A 16854-nucleotide genomic window follows, 5' to 3' on the forward strand; every position below is an offset into this window, starting at 1 on the left:
CATCGTTGAGGAGTAGCATGGAACTACTTATTGCGGTCTTCTTTCCAAGTATCTTGGGTGGAGGTTCGGGATCAATTGATAATGACTCTAAGATATATGGTATAGAATCTTCCATAACTTCATATGGCTGATCATCTTCATGATTAGCCAAGGTCTCTTCCATTGTAATGACAAATCCTCTAAATATATGTGGGTTCTTGGCCATATGATCATTTAGACCTATAAATTCAACAAAGAACCCTTCCTCAAGCATGTTGGGTTCCAAAGAAGTGCACTCATGATTAATTTCACACAAACATGTATCATTAATTATTTCATCAAGTAAATGAGTGCTATTCTTTTCAAAAATAAATGAATTAATTTCTAAACAAATAGGGCATGGAGAATCATGTGAACAATCACAAGTGAATAGGGAATTGGAACAAGTATTATGAAACAAAGCTAACTCATCATCAAAATCAACAAACATTAAATCAATATTATTCTCATTACTATTTGGCTTTGTAAAATTAATTCCTTGAATTCCAACCTCCTTGTCATCTGGAGTTATTTTCAATTCCTTGTTCAAATCCTCAGTAAGAGCTACGGCCTCATCAAGCATTTTAATGGGATGCTTGGCCAAGGGTACCACAAGTGTAGAACTTTCCTCCAATAGTTTGGAAACCCCTTGGACATCAACCTCGAGTGAAGGAAATTCCTTAACATTAGCTCCTTTGATGCTTTCACCATTAGAATTTTCAAGAGCATTTACTTTGACTTCAATTTCCTTATACTTTAAATCCTCCAAATTCTCTCCTTCTTGTGACTTGTCCTCAATTTCTTGTAAGCCTTGCACATTGGCCTCTTCAAGTTGAGCAAGTTCTTCCTTGAAATCAAGAGATGGTTTGGCCACATTGCCTTGTTCACCTATAAAAGAAGGTAAAGAAATTTTCTCAAGTACATCATGGTTAGAAGAAACAAGTGTATGTGCACTATCGACAATATCACAAGAAGGAATTGGAATTTCAAGCACACAAGATACATCATCACCACTATTAACATCCATTTCATTTTCTTTATTCAAGCTAAGTGAAGAGTCAACACTTTCAATGATATTTGAATTTAAACCAAGAGAATTATCATGTGAACTCAAAGTATTTTTCTCCCAAGGGTATACTTTTTCACAATATGATTTATGCTCAAACATCCAAGGTGATTCAACTATAATTTCTTCATCTATGTCATCATCATTTAAATTATTATGCTTATCATTAGATAAAGTCACATGTGAAGAAGAATCAACTTCAATAGGAATAGGAGAAATTACTTTTTGAAGTAAGGGTTGGATTGATTCCTTCTCTTTTGGAGATTGAGTGGCTTGAGGTGTATTTATGTTCTCAATAGTTTTATGAGAAACTTTTTGTGTATCTTTAACTTGAAACATATAATTTCTCTCTTGTGGGGCTTGGGCTACTTCATGTGGTTCACAATATCCTTTTAGAATATGACAATCATAATAGAAGTGGGAGGTAGCCTCACAATGCAGACAATAAAATTTACCCTTTGTGCATATAATTTTTCTAGATGCTCAACGTCAATGGTAGTGTATGCTCAACATGAGTGCTTAGATTGGATTCAAAACTCATAGGATTGAAAAATAAATAATTGTGACTTGGATAGAAATGATCATGATATGGATGTGGATAATCAAAATTATATTGTTAAAATTGATTATGGAAATAGGATGTATGATCAATGTTAAGTGCTGGAAATTGATAGGAATGCATGTCAAATGAATGATGGAATGAATCATGATCATGAAACCAATCCATAAAATGCAATGAAACTTATATCCACAAGTAATAATACAAATTCAAGCTCAAAATGATGGAATGATCAAGGAAGCTTAAATGATATGTCCTATACAAATGTATGAGTGAAAATACAAGCAAACAAAAATTAATAGAATTTTTTTTCCTTTTCCATTAAACTCAACAACAATGAAATAATCAAACACAAAGAAAAACAACACCAAACAATTGGAAAGAGAGTTAGAAATGCTCAATCAAGAAGCTTTGACAATTCTGAAATTCGCACAGTAAGCTCTCTAGAGACAATGAACTTTTGAATTTTCTAGCAGCTGATCCACATAAGAAATTCCTCCGAAAATTTTATGAGAGACACAAGAGATATATAGGAAAATCATATAAAAATTTTAGATCAACCTTCCCAATTGTTCCCAGAATTTTTCAAAAGTTGGTCCATAGTTTTGAAGAAACAGGATTTCATCCAGAAGACCTTTAGAGCTTCCAACAAACCTTCAAATAGGAAAATGTTAAAATTGAAGAAAATCCTAAACAAAACAAAAAAATCTAATACAATAATAAGAAAAATGAGATAGGAATAAATCAATTTGGACACATGGAGAGGGAGATATGCCAAATCAAAGTTGCAACAGAATTTTGGAAATCCTCTGTAAAGACTCCCTAGACCTTGTTAGCTTGTAAAATTTTCACAGGACCTTTCCCATATCCAAAATTGACCCAAAAAATTTTAAAATGAATCTAAGATATAGATATTTCAGTGAAATAAATTTTAAGTTCAAATTCCCTCAGACTCGTTCCCAATTAATTTTTTAATTTCAGATAGAAACACTAGAAACAGAGTATTTTCAACTCTACACCAAACCAATAAAAATTACACTAATTTTTTTTTTCAAAACTGAACCAAAAACACACAAAACACTCAAACACACTAATAAAATCACAATACACAAATTTTTATGATTTTTCAAGAATTTATAGAAACACTAAAAATGTAAATTAAGTACTAAACAATCTTAAAATTAAACCTAAACCACTCCCCGGTAACAGCATCAAAATTTTGGTAGAGATTGTCATTTACCTTCAAAATTAAACTAATGCTAACCTTAATATGATATAGGGCCAACCCTAGATCATCTCCCAAGAAATAATTTTAAGTCTAATTTAAAAGTTATCTAGTAAAATAAATCATCTAAAATTTGAAGTTGATTAACTAATTGCTAACCTAATTATCTAGTGAATTAAGCCAGAAAACTAATCCTAATTTTGAAAGAAGCGGCTTTTCAATTTAAGTAGGAACCCTAGGGTGTTGCTAATGGAAGAATCCTAGCCTCTAATTAATTATGGTAGCTCACTCAACTTCTCTTCCTTAGCTGAAAAATGTATTTACTTAAAACAACTATCTCAAGCAACCTATCTTCACTAATTCAATTCCCTAAGTGCTATTACAAACCCCTTAGGTAACTTCACTAGCTTAGCTCAAGAATTAACCAAGTGTTTAGTGAAAATTCATTCCCAATTGCCATTAGCCAAAGTTGTACCTAACCTCAAAACTATTAAAACTGAAGCAATTCATCAAGTATTTACCACACAATTACATGCTAGGCTAATACAAGATATTCACTAAATGAAATCACATATTACAATGCAAAATCACTAAGTGGTAGAAATTTCTAGCAACAAATGAAAGTGAAATTCAAGTCAACAATCTTGTTTCAACACTAACAATTACAACTAAACATGAAACTAAAGTCAAATTGAACTACAATTAACCATAGTCATAGTATTCTAGTGAAATTGAAAAAAGATGAAGAAATAATTGAGCTTAGCCAAATGAAGACTTCAAAACTCTTCTTCCATCAAATCCTCCCAAGGATTCCATGGAGAATTTAGCTAGAAAATATTAAAACCATCTTACTCCTCCAACAACTAGACATAGCCAAGTAGAGCATCATGGAAATGGTGGAATCAAGCTTTAAATCTCCCTGCAAGTGGTTGGGATAGGTTCATCTAAGTAAGAGGAATGGAATGGTGGTGGTTTTGTGGGGGTTTCATAGTTGAATGTGGAGTAATGGGTGCTGGAAAAATGAAGAAAGTAGAGAGAAGGTGGAGAAAAATGAAGAACAAGATGAACTAGAGAGAGAAATTGTGGAAGATGAGTAAATGAGTGAATGAATCTCATTTTGTGAGCTAAATGGTGTGCTTATTCTGTTTTGGCACAGCTGAAACTTAATTAAAAAAATAAAAAAATTAAAATGAAAATGGGAGCCTTGTCACACTTGCAAGGCGACAACCTTCTATTAGTGTGTAGATGATTCTAATGTTTGTGTAATTTCTCATGTGTCAATCACATCATTTAAGCTAATTTAATATCCTAAAAATAGCATAAATCTTGTGAAGATTCTCAGCCATTGACCTCAAGGAGTGTTGACTTCAATTGCCTAATTGATGCACAAGTCACATGCCACCTATGTCAAAAAAATTACATAATTTAATTAAATGGCATGTGATATAATAAAATATAACTTGTGTGAAGAATTAAATTCATAATTAGAAGGGAGAATTTATTAAATTTATCAAGTTTTAGGCTGCATAAAATTATATAAAAATTGTCACACAAAGGCAAACCGAAAACTAGGTCAAACTAAGACACTTAAGAAAGTGTTGACTTTTTTATTTAATTATTCCCAAACTAAAATAAATTTTAAAAATATAAATTCACCACTCATCAACCAGACATAAAATTTACTTTTTCAATTTTTCTTGTACATTTTCTCAAAATTTTAATTTTTGGACTAAAATTCCCCCAGTGCACTAAACCTAAAAACTTGGGCAAAATTCTAAATCTAATATAATATGTGCACTTAAAAGTGATAAATCATTAATAAAAGGGTCCTAATTGATAAATAAAAGTGGGTAGCAAATGTGTTCTATCAAAGGCTAATGGTTTAAATATTTCATACCATAAGATGCTTTGATACCATGACATTTTGATGATCCAAGTATGGTTAAAAATATTATAGCCTTGAAGGTTAATTATTCAAGAATCAAAGGATATGAAAGAGTTGTGTAAAATTGAATTGTTATAATCGTGGAGACTAATATTCAATGAAATTGATTATGTGCTATTGAAACCATGGACAAATCTTTATAAGAGATAATGATTATGATAACATGGAATTATAAAAATTAACAAGCCAACAATATTTTGTCCTAGCTATTGAAAATATAGTGCCTTGCCATAATTGTTGGAAAATAATGTTTTTATGGGCATTGAAATAAAATTATGATGTAATGTTACAATATGGCTTGAAGCCATATATATAGACAAATATGAATGAGCAATTAATTGAAAGTAAATGTCCAAATTGGTTATGAAGGAAAAAGGGCAATGAGATATTAATGAATGTAGAAAGTAATTATAAAATTATTAAAGCCATATTTTATGACCTAAGAAAATGCACAAACAAGTTTTTGTCAGGAAAAGGAAAAATAATGACAAGCTTGGAAGTTTATATGATGTTTAAACTTAAAGGGATATATGGTATTTAAGTCTAGAAGACTATGTCTGAAAACCTATATGGTGTTCAATTGTTATTAGTGTTTAAATTTATTGCTATTAATTTCCTGAATAATTATTATAAATATTTGATATTGATTTAATCTTGATGTCATTTTAAAGAAAATATCAAGAATCATTGCAATGTGTGTAAACTTGTATTTATATTTGTCATGACCCCTATCACTATTCCCCTTTGTAACTCTAGATTAATTACATTGTAATTACTTCATGGTTAGGCTTAAATTGATTTACAATTAATTAACTATTTCATTATTAATTATACCAAGGTTAGCCAAAACAAGTTATAAACCGTTAACATAATTATCTATAAATATTAATGATCACACTTCTATAAACATCATAGTCCAACTATGCATTCCCAATGCATGTTAAACCTTACCTACCATGCAACTTACCATGTCCTTCCTGTTAAGGCTTACTTGCCTTAGCCTGCAAGCGTTCTTGCCTTGATGAGATACCTCATGCTTGCCTAGGCATGTCACACACTCACTTGGGTGGGCATCACACATCATCACGTTCTAAAATTAACATTTCAATATCCCACAAGGTATTATTCATATAGAGTAGCTTAATCACAATTCAAAAAATCCTATATTTTTTATATAATTTCATTTTCTTAATTTTCCCAATCATACCTTCTAAATCAACCAGAGTTTGGCAACACAAAGGAGCCAAAACTCAACTCAACATCTTAGAGTAATAGATACTTACCTATGGCCATAAAAATACTAATTAAACTTATTACCACAAGTACTTGAATAGAATGTTCTATAATAATTTAAACATGCTGCTAATCCATATAGTTGGCAAAAATAAAAAATTTGAAGACATTACAAATATTCACTAGGGTGTAGAACCACTTGAGTGCTTAGTTCTTAAGGCCTCAGCCTCCACCTTGCCTTACTTCTGTCTTGGAAAAATAAGATGCAATAGGGTGAGATTTTATACAAAATCTTAGTAACTAAGATACTTAATATGGCATATAAAATAGTAGTAATAAGAAATTCATATAACTCATGTATTTCAGCTTAAAACCACATATAAGTCATTTACCAGAGTATACAAATCAAACACTTATTTCCGTAATAACTCATCGGTAATCATTTTTATGGTGATGCATGCTAAATTCCCTCTTATAACCTCCTTATTTCCTTTGGCTAAACCCATAGACAAATTAACTATAGGTTTAGTTCATACAACTGAGCTTAGATATGCTTTGCAAAACATAAGGGGTTTCCTGACAAAGGCTTCCACACTCAAGTTTAAACCATGGGTTCCCCTTCCTCAAACCTTAAGGTGTCATGATATGCCCAACCAATACTGCCAATCCAAGTAATGAGACTAAGCTAATACTTGACCAATACTGTCAATATGAGCAGTGAAGCTAAGTACACATATAACATTTTAATCACTACTAGGGTGCAATCTTGGTAAGGCTTACCATGGATTTTTCATAATAACAACTTCTCTCGTACAGGTGAACTCCCACATTTATGCATGCATTCAAATAATCAAGTATATATATGCACATGAACAGTATTCTCAGAGTAGAATCATATTCTAGGGTTCGTGTATACATCTTTTCTAATACTACTCAATTATGGGTTTCTTATGACATAAAACATATAATAAGACAATTCCTGTGCTTCAAGCAGTTAGATCATACTCATAGAGTCATACAAAATAGTGTATCACAATTGAGAATCATATTTCACAACTCATATACTAATCTCATTGTGATAAGTAAAATAGCATAATTTATTTATCAAGTAGTGTTACAGACTATAATATATAACATAATAGGTTTCCAATTACCTTAAACCTTTGGAGGGATCAAAGGTTTTAATCTCTTTATCCCTGAGTTCTATCGTACTCGAACCCATTCGCTCTCTAATGTTATTTCCATCTACATATGGGTTTCATATAACCAACGAATTAATTAAAACTCTTGTTGAGACTTAGATAAGTAACCCTCAAGAATTCATATATGAGACGTAAGTCTAGGTTAAATTTTTAGTCATTAAATTCTATGATTAAAGGAGTAGAAGGCATGGATTATATCTAGGAGACTTACTTCTAATGTGTCTATCTTTAAGAGTACCTCCTTGATTGTAGATCATGAAACCCCATCAGAGCTCAAGATTTTTCACACTTTACAGAGTGTTTTATTATATTCCAATGTGTTTTTCTTTACTAATATGTGTATTTATAGTTTCTAAAATAGTATTTTCTCATTGAGGCACTCAGTCAACCTAGAAAATTACATACTGCTAACCTTAGTGAGTATATTAACTCGCTTAAGTGAGTTATGTAACTTCTTGAACTACAATCCAAAAACTAGTTTCTAATTAGAGGTAAATTAGTAATTAGTAGATTGAATATGATTTTAGATAGTGGGTTAATATGTCATATTGGTTAGTTGGTGTGTTAATAGAATCGGAAGGTAAGACGATAATCTAAAGCATAACGTGTGAGCATTAGTAAGGGTTATTTCACTATGCCATGTGACGCGGCATGTGATGCATGTGTTGTGGTGCATGGCATAAAATTTGGATAAAGTTAATGTGTCATCTTGTGAAAATCAGAAGAGGAAAGGAAGAAAAATGTGTAAGAGTAGAGCATAAGAGCTTAGCTCTACTAGGGCAACGATTTAGAAGGGTTTAGGAGTTTTCTCTGACCAGCCACTTGCCAAGTAAGTTTCACAAATCTGGTACTATGTTTCTTGTAACCCTCTCCTATATCCACTTAATGCAACAGAAGATTAACTAAATTACCACACCAATCACAATAATTGGTAATTCAAAACTTTATTTGAAAAGCTTGGGCTTAAGACTCATTTTGCAAAAGCCATTAAAATCATAACACATTTGAGCAATATATAATGAAAGCAAATCACATGCATTTGTAGCACCAAATGTATGCATCTCAAATTATAAAATCTGGTTAGAATATAGGCCATGTGCCGTGGCATGTGGCATGGAGCCACATGCCTAACTTTCTATATCATGCACCATGGTGTGAGACACCATGCAGCGTAGATGCTAGTTCAGATTTTTTCCTATCATTTGACAGCGAAAATGATGAACTTCTGGAGTGCGCTATTATTTCTCAATTGTTCCTCAGTTGTTTCTCTTTCACGTCTACAATCTACTATGGCTCAACCTTATATGTCAAATTCTCCTAGAGCTCAAACTCTTTTGGTTCTATCATATGTGAGGGATCAGGTTGATACTTCTTAAGTTACAATACATGAAACACATCATGCACACCAGACAACTGCGGTGGCAAAGCAATTCTATAGGCTACTGGTCCAATTCTCTCAAAGATCTTGAAAGGACCAATAAATTGAAGAGTTAACTTCTTGGCTTTAATCGACCTCCTAATTCTCATTATTAGTGTAACCCTTAGAAACACATGGTTTACCACAAAGAACTCTAATGGCCTTTTATACCTATCCATATAACTCTTCTTCCTACTTTGAGCTATTAACAGCTTTTTTCTAATTAACTCAATCTTTTGAGTCGTCTGATCCACAACATCTGGTCCCAATATGCTCCTCTAACTCAATTTTGTCCAATATAGAGGCGATTTGCATTTGCTTCCACACAATGCCTTATATGGTTCCATTTGAATACTGGAGTGATAATTGTTATTATGAGCAAATTTAGCCAAAGGAAGATGGCTATCTCATCTACCCTTCAACTCCAATACATAGGCTCTCAACATATCCTCTAAGGTTTATATGATTTGCTTTGTCTACCCATTTGTCTGTGCGTGATATGCCATACTGAATCTCAATTTAGTACCTATGGCATATTGCAAAGCTCCCCAAAACTTGAAAGCAAACCTCAAATCTCTATCAGACACTATATTCTTCGACACACCATGTAGCCTTACCACTTCTCAAATGTAAATGTCTGCCAACTTTTCCAAATAATCATTGATCTAAATTGCTAGGAAATGAGTTGATTTAGTGAGTCTATCAACTATAACCCAAATGGCATCATGCCCTGATTGAGTTCTTGGCAACCCAGTTATGCAATCCATGAAAATACTATCTCATTTCCATTTAGGAATGTCCAACAGTTACAACATCCTTGTTGCTCTTAGGTGCTCTACTTTAACCTGTTGACAAGTCAAACACTAAGTCACAAAATTCATAACATCTCTCTTCATACTAGGCCACCACCAATATCGCCTCACATCCTGGTACATCTTTGTTACTCCCGGATAGATTGTGTACTTACTACAATATGCTTCCCTCAAATAACACTCTCCTCAGGTCTATATCATCGGGCACACAAATCCTATTCTAGTAAACAACAACACCATCATCATTGAAACTAAGATTTATAGCTTGATTCGCTTCGATTTCCTCTCTGATCCTCAGAAGACATTCATCTTCTAGTTGTGCCATTCTCAATTCTCTCTAAAAATCATTGCCGACCTTATGGAATAGGCACCAACTAATGCCTTCAGTGGCATATTTTGTTGTGATTCAACAAATGATTCCATCAATCTATACTCTCTTGTTGTAATACTTGCCATATGTAATGTCTTCTAACTCAATGTGTTAACAACCACATTAACTTTACTCAGATGGTATTTCAATTCAAAATTGTAATCCTTAAGAAGCTTTATCTATCACCTTTGCCTCATATTCAATTCCTTATGATCCACTAGATATTTCAAACTCTTATGGTTGCTAAACACAGTGAATACCGCACTATACAAGTAACGGCACCAAATCTTTAGAGCAAACACCATTCTACGAGCTTTAAGTCATACATAGGATAATTCTCTTCATGTGATCTCAACTATTAAGAAGCATATGCTACAAATCGACCATCTTGTATCAAGACATATCTAAGGCCTCTCAATGATGCACCTGTGTACACCTCATAAGGTAACTTCAGCTTAGGGATAATCAACATTGGTGCTGTGGTTAACTTCTCTTTTAGTTATTGAAATGCCACTTCATACTGGTCATCCTAAATGTAAGGCAGATCTTTCCTTGTCAACTTAGTCAAAGAAGAAGCTATCTGAAAAAAATCCTTGATAATACCTAGCTAATCCTAGAAAACTGTATTTTTGTGATTGAACTAGAATGTTCCCATTTCAATATAACATCAACCTTATATGGATCAACTGAATTTCCATCCGCTAATACCACGTGTCCTAAAAATCTAACTTCTCTCAACTAAAACTCACACTTACTGAGCTTGGCATATAACTTCTTATCTTTTAAAATTTGGAGTATCATCCTCAAATGCTTTGTCTGTTGCTCCTCATTTTTAGAGTAAATCAGGATGTCATCTATAAAGACCACTATAAACTAATGTAAGTATGACCTGAATATGCAGTTCATATAGTCTATGAACATTGTAGGCATATTGTTTAAACTAAATGGCATAACCAAAAACTCATAATGGCCATACTGAGTTTTAAAACCTATCTTGGGTACTTCTACTGCACTGACTCTTAATGATGATACCTTGACCTGGAATCTATCTTGGAAAAGACTAAGGCACTAGCTAATTGATCTAAAAGATCATTTATCCTTGGCAAAGGATACTTGTTCTTTATAGTTACCTTATTCAACTATCGATAATCTATGTAAAGATGCAAACTACCATCCTTCTTCCTCACAAATAATACTGGTGACCCCCAGGGTGATATGCTTAGTCTGATAAACCCTTTGTTAAGCAGGTCTTCAATCTACTTCTTTAGCTTAGCAAACTCTGGTAGCAACATTCTATACATGGCCTTTGATGTCGGTTCAATTTAATTGAGAATTCAACTTCTGTTTTAAGAGGTAATCATATCACTTCATCAGAAAATACCTAAGGGAACTCACTTACTACCCCAATCTTCTCAATTCCACCATCATACATTGTGTTGGCTGTAAAGAATACCATATACTTCTCACAACCCTACCAGATTAACTTCTTAGCACTAACCACTGATAAGAAATTAGACTGCTTAGAAACGGTTATCACTACAGACAACATCAGCAATAAAACCATCTTTCTGGCATAATTAAGTATAGCATTATTCACCATTAGCTAATCCATGCTAATGATCACATTTATTACTTTCATAGGAATTCAAATCAAAGCGATCTTGAAAACTATATCATTAATTAAATCTCCACACCTTGATAAGCTCTACTTGTAATACTAGATGATCCAGAAGGTGTTGTCACTCTAATGAGAACAGGAAATTCTTGTAATTATAGTTGTATCAATTCACACATTCCTCAAACACGAAGGAATGTGTGGCACTAGAATCAGATAACGCCTCTACTTGGTGACCACAAATAGAAATCATACCTCTGATTAGGTTCAGAGATGCTCTGGCCTCTTCTTGTGTGACTACAAACACTTAACTAGGAATTGTAGATCTCTGCTTTGTCCTTTCAACTCTAGCCTTTGGGCACTGCCTCACTATATGTCCTAACTTGCCATACTTGAAACAAGACCAACATCTTCCCAGATGAGATCATCCATAAATGTTACACTAGGGTGTCCTTCCAGTACTCAAAGTCAGTGCTGGAATATTAGATGCTTGCCTCAAAGATTGTGGAGGCCTAATTCACACAACCCACTTCTCTGAATTGATCCCCTCTAGATAGATCGAGGCTGAGATCCTTTAATGAAACCTCTCCTTCTCGAGGAACTAGAACTGCCAGTATTAAACTCCAATTTCTTTGAAATTTTACCAGACCCTAAGGTGATGAGAATCTCCATATACTTTCTCTCCTCCTCTCGGCATCTGCCTCTCTCCCATATCTAGCTGTTATTCTCAACTTGTGGCACATCTCCTCATATGTTGTCACGTTAAGTAGTGTTATCTACTGGTGATGCTCGGGTCTCATCTTTTTCAGTAACCTCTCAGCTTTCCACTTTATATCACTGCTGTACTAGAGGTATATGGAGTAAGCCAATAGGTCATTAAACCTTAGGATAAACTCTTCCTCGTCAAGATCTCCCTGCCTAAATGCATGAAATTCTTCTTCCTTTTTAGTTCTGAACAAGACTGTGAAATACTGATCAAGGAAAAATTTCTTGAATTCATCCTAACTCAACCAAATACCACCCAAAGGCCTCATGAGTTCCCACTACCTCTTGACAGCACTAACTAGCTACATCATGGCTAGGATAACCTTATGCTCAAGGGTACAGATCACCACCTCAAAGATAGTTTCTAATCGCTCAATCCATAGCTTTGCTTCTCCCTCTCTCATATTTCTATTAAAAGTAGGTAGGTTGAATCAAACAAACATCTTTCAAGCACTATTAATTGATGGATCAGTGCCAAGAATCGGTTGCTTGCTACCTGAACCCTGAGATGGTCTAAGTCTACTGTGTGCTTTCTCATGCACCGAGATATCTTGAGCTTCAACTCTCTTCTTGTTCTCTACCTCTTAGGATTGTATTATGATCCCAAACCATTTGCCTTATATCTACCACCATATATCTGAGCTCCTCAAATAGCTTATCATGTCTATCCCTTTACGGTTAAACAGGTTGAACTTCCAGCTCCTGCTCCTCCTCAACAACCTATATTTGTGTAGACAACATCCCAAAGACGCAAATCATCAACTAACTATCCAAATCTCTAATCCTACACTAATTATCACTTTACCCTCAATTAGCAGCTAATCATGAGATTAAGAAATTCAAGATACTACATTTCTACTATAATTTCTTTAAGTTTGGTTGGTAGAGAAATTTGAGTAGGAAGTTTTAAGGAGTTAAAATCTAAAGGGAAAGTTTTAAAAGGACTCTTGGGGTGTGAACTTAAGGTCTTATAACTAGTTTGGGTTTTAGTAATTGAACCTTAAGGATATAGGCTTGAATTAGCCTAAATGACTAAGTTAAAAAGGGATGTAAATGTTGATTTAATGAGAAAGAGGGGTGTTTTAGTCATTTGAATAGCCTAAGGGCAAATGACTATAGTAAATGGGTTGAGTGAACCCAAGAGTTGTTAATAAATTTGTTTTATGTGCTAAGGAATTTGGCTTAATTAAATAAGTGCCCTGTTTTGAATGTTGAAGAATTGATGAAGGGATGTTTATTGTGTAGATTGAGCATCCAAGAATTCGTCATGTGAGTTGAACTAATTTGAGAAGTTTAGCGTGAACAGTAATCTCGATAATAAGGGTGAAAGGTAACTGGAGTAACCTTTTTATTTGTTGGTTTGCAAAATGATTTACAAGTATTTTATATTAATTGTATGCATTGTGTTTGATGAAATGATAGAGTAGCAGTATTATAAAAGAAATATACATGCATGTTTGAGTAATGCTTGTAATGTATTTGAAGAGGTATGTGCATTTGCATCAGCAAGTGTATCCTAGACTAGAGTAGGGGGTTGCTGACCAACTTTGTATAAGGCTAGGAAGTCCCAAAAGGTCCTAAGTGTTGATGATAATCTACTAAGGAGGACCTATACTATCACTTTTCTTGTCAACTTTGGCTTCCATGCCTCTTCTAGCAGCTGTTCTCAACTTATGACATATGTCTTCATAAGTAGTAATGTCAAACAAAGTAATTTGATATCGATACTCTAGATGTATTTTCTCCAAGAACTGCTCTGCCTTCCACTTCGTGTCATTGTGGTGGTAGATATATATGGAATAGGTTGACAGGTCATTAAATCTCTTGATGAACTCTTCTTCATCCAAGTCCCCTTATCTAAACAAGTAGAACTCTTCCTCTTTCTCAGTACGAAAGGATGCTGGGAAGTAGTAATCAAAGTACATCCTCTTGAATTCTTTCTAGGAATACCTCACACCACCAGATAGTCTAACTGAGTCCCACCATCTCTTAGCTACTCTGACTAGCTGAACCGTAGCTAAAATCACTTTCTACTCTAACGTGTAGGTCACCACCTCGAATATAGTCTTGAGGCATTAAATCTACTATTTAGGTTCTCCCTCTTTCTTATTGCCGTCAAATGTAGGTGGACTGAACCTCACAAATGTCTTCTAAGATTGGTTAATGGATAGATCTATTGCAACTCCCATAGCTTGCCTACTAACCAAAGCTTGAGATGACTCAAGTTTGCTATGACCTTCCTCTTGCACTGATCTCTCTTAATCTTCTCTTTCCTTTACTTGATCTCTACCCTTTAGTAGAATGTCATGATCCGGTACTGTCTGCATAATATTAATCATCATATCTCTTAGTTCTTCTAACAAACCATCTCTTCTATCGGCTTGTTAAGGCATATCCAATTAAACCTTTAGCATAGGCTCATCTTTAACCGGGCACCTTGACACTTGAGTACTATGCGAAGCTCGAGTACCTCTTCTTCTCATTTTCTCCCCTCTTAAAGATTAAAGGAAAAGAAAGGTAAGCAAAAGGGAAAGAATGGTGTAATGAATAATAGAGATAAATTGCGAAGGTTTAGGATGTATGCATCAAACAATTACAAGAAATAGATCTCGAAACTTGAGAAACTAATACCAACCATTTGTAATTTCCTCACCAACATTACCATACGATCCTCCATATAACTACTAATCAAAATAATTAACTTTCAAAACTATGGGATCCCAATATAAAATCTTTGAAAATCTCTTTATAAAAACCATTTACATTATTTAGACTAATACATAGCAGAAGAACAAGACATAAAAATATCAATTTGCAATTAAAAACAACCCAATTCACACAAAAAGTGGGCTATATGCCACAACATATGGCATACAAACCATAGTTGCCCACTCTGTGCATATGGCACAGCGCACACACTTGATTCTACTATCACACAATAATTTTTGGTGCAAACTTCAAACATACACCATTTTCATATTTGATGTCTGATTAGGGTGGTTCAAGTGCCTATATGAAGCTTGTTTCTAAATCTAACCAATGACACTAGTTTCATTTAAATCCAATATTCTATGCATTTTGACAATTTTAAATTAAAATTTGCTACTTAAGCATCTCTAATCGAAACAAAAAGTCATTGGCCACTTCTAGGCCCTTGGCCACGTCCAAATAGACAATACACATTTAATTGACCAATCATATAGACAATATAACACACATGCACATAATTGGCCTACAAATTGCCTATTATGCATAACTTGGGCAAACATTCACATTTTCATTTAACTCACATACAAGGCCAAATTTCCATATACACATCGAGTATACCCCATATCCACACATATTCACCTTTATCCACTAGTCCACTCTATCATTTCACCATTCACACATATACAAAGCGTCGCACCTAGAAAAATGTGATATGGATGGTGTGCGAGTAAAGGTCCCGGCCTTCACGGCGGGAATCGATTGAACGAGGAGTCGCCACCAAGATTTTGAGTTAAATCTTGAGAAAATGATTAATAGAGGATAAAGGTGGTCTGCAGAAATAGAGAATAGGTTCAGGAGTCGGTTGAGTGTGGGGAAGGTGTTAGGCACCCTACAACACCTGTTCGTAAGAATGGTTACCTGAAGTTTGTTGTGCTCTATTAATATAATTTTATAATTATTTTAATTATTCCTTTTGTATTCATGTGTTTTAAAAAATGATAAGAATTAAGTGAAAAATATTTATTTATTTACGAGAGAGGACTTGACTCAGAATCTGACTCTGAGGCCTACGTACCTTGTGATGGGGATCAAAATCCACATAGTTCGAGCTTGAAAGTTTGTTGGTGAAAATATATATTTTTTTAGGAGAAATTAATTAGAAATAATTCACCATTTTACAAATAAGACAATTTCTGAAATTTTGATATGTGTGTTTTAATTTGCAAAAAGTAGTCTAATTTTAATTATTTTCTCAATTTTGAATTTTTGGAATAAAGAAAAAGAAAGGAGTTTAAGAATTATTTTTCTTTTATATTTTATGATTGAGAATTTTAACTGCTATACCTGCAGAGCCTTATTAGTTCATACGGTAATGCAATTGTTTTAAATATCTGTGAAGATTCTGAAATCTCACACAATAAAAGAATTTAGTAATTTAATTTATTTTATAGTCTTATATACATATTTTTAAGTGTTAATAATATATTTTAAGTGTGTATATACATGTTTTAAATATTCTTAATCATCATTCCTTAAAAGCCTTATTGACTTTTACAGTAATATGATTATCCTAAATATTCGTGGAGATTTAAAATCTCATACGATAAAGGAATTAAATTTATTTAAATACATCTTTAATTTAATTAATTTAATGTATAACTATATATATATATATATATAAAACTTAATCGTTATATCTATAGTGTCTTATTAACTCATACGATAATACGATTATCTTAGAAGTCTATGAAGATTTAAAAATCTCATATGACTAAAAGATACAATCGGTAAATGTGATTACAATTTAAATACATTAATTTGGTTAATTAATTTTCTTTAAGTTGTGTATTATATGATTATTTTCAAAAATCAATTAATCACTATAGAGATTGAAAATCACTATATCTGCGAGGACTTA

Source organism: Prosopis cineraria, unplaced genomic scaffold, assembly GCF_029017545.1.
Source record: "Prosopis cineraria cultivar Desert tree isolate PC_DT_omini unplaced genomic scaffold, ASM2901754v1 PC2, whole genome shotgun sequence".
Taxonomy (NCBI): Eukaryota; Viridiplantae; Streptophyta; class Magnoliopsida; order Fabales; family Fabaceae; genus Prosopis; species Prosopis cineraria.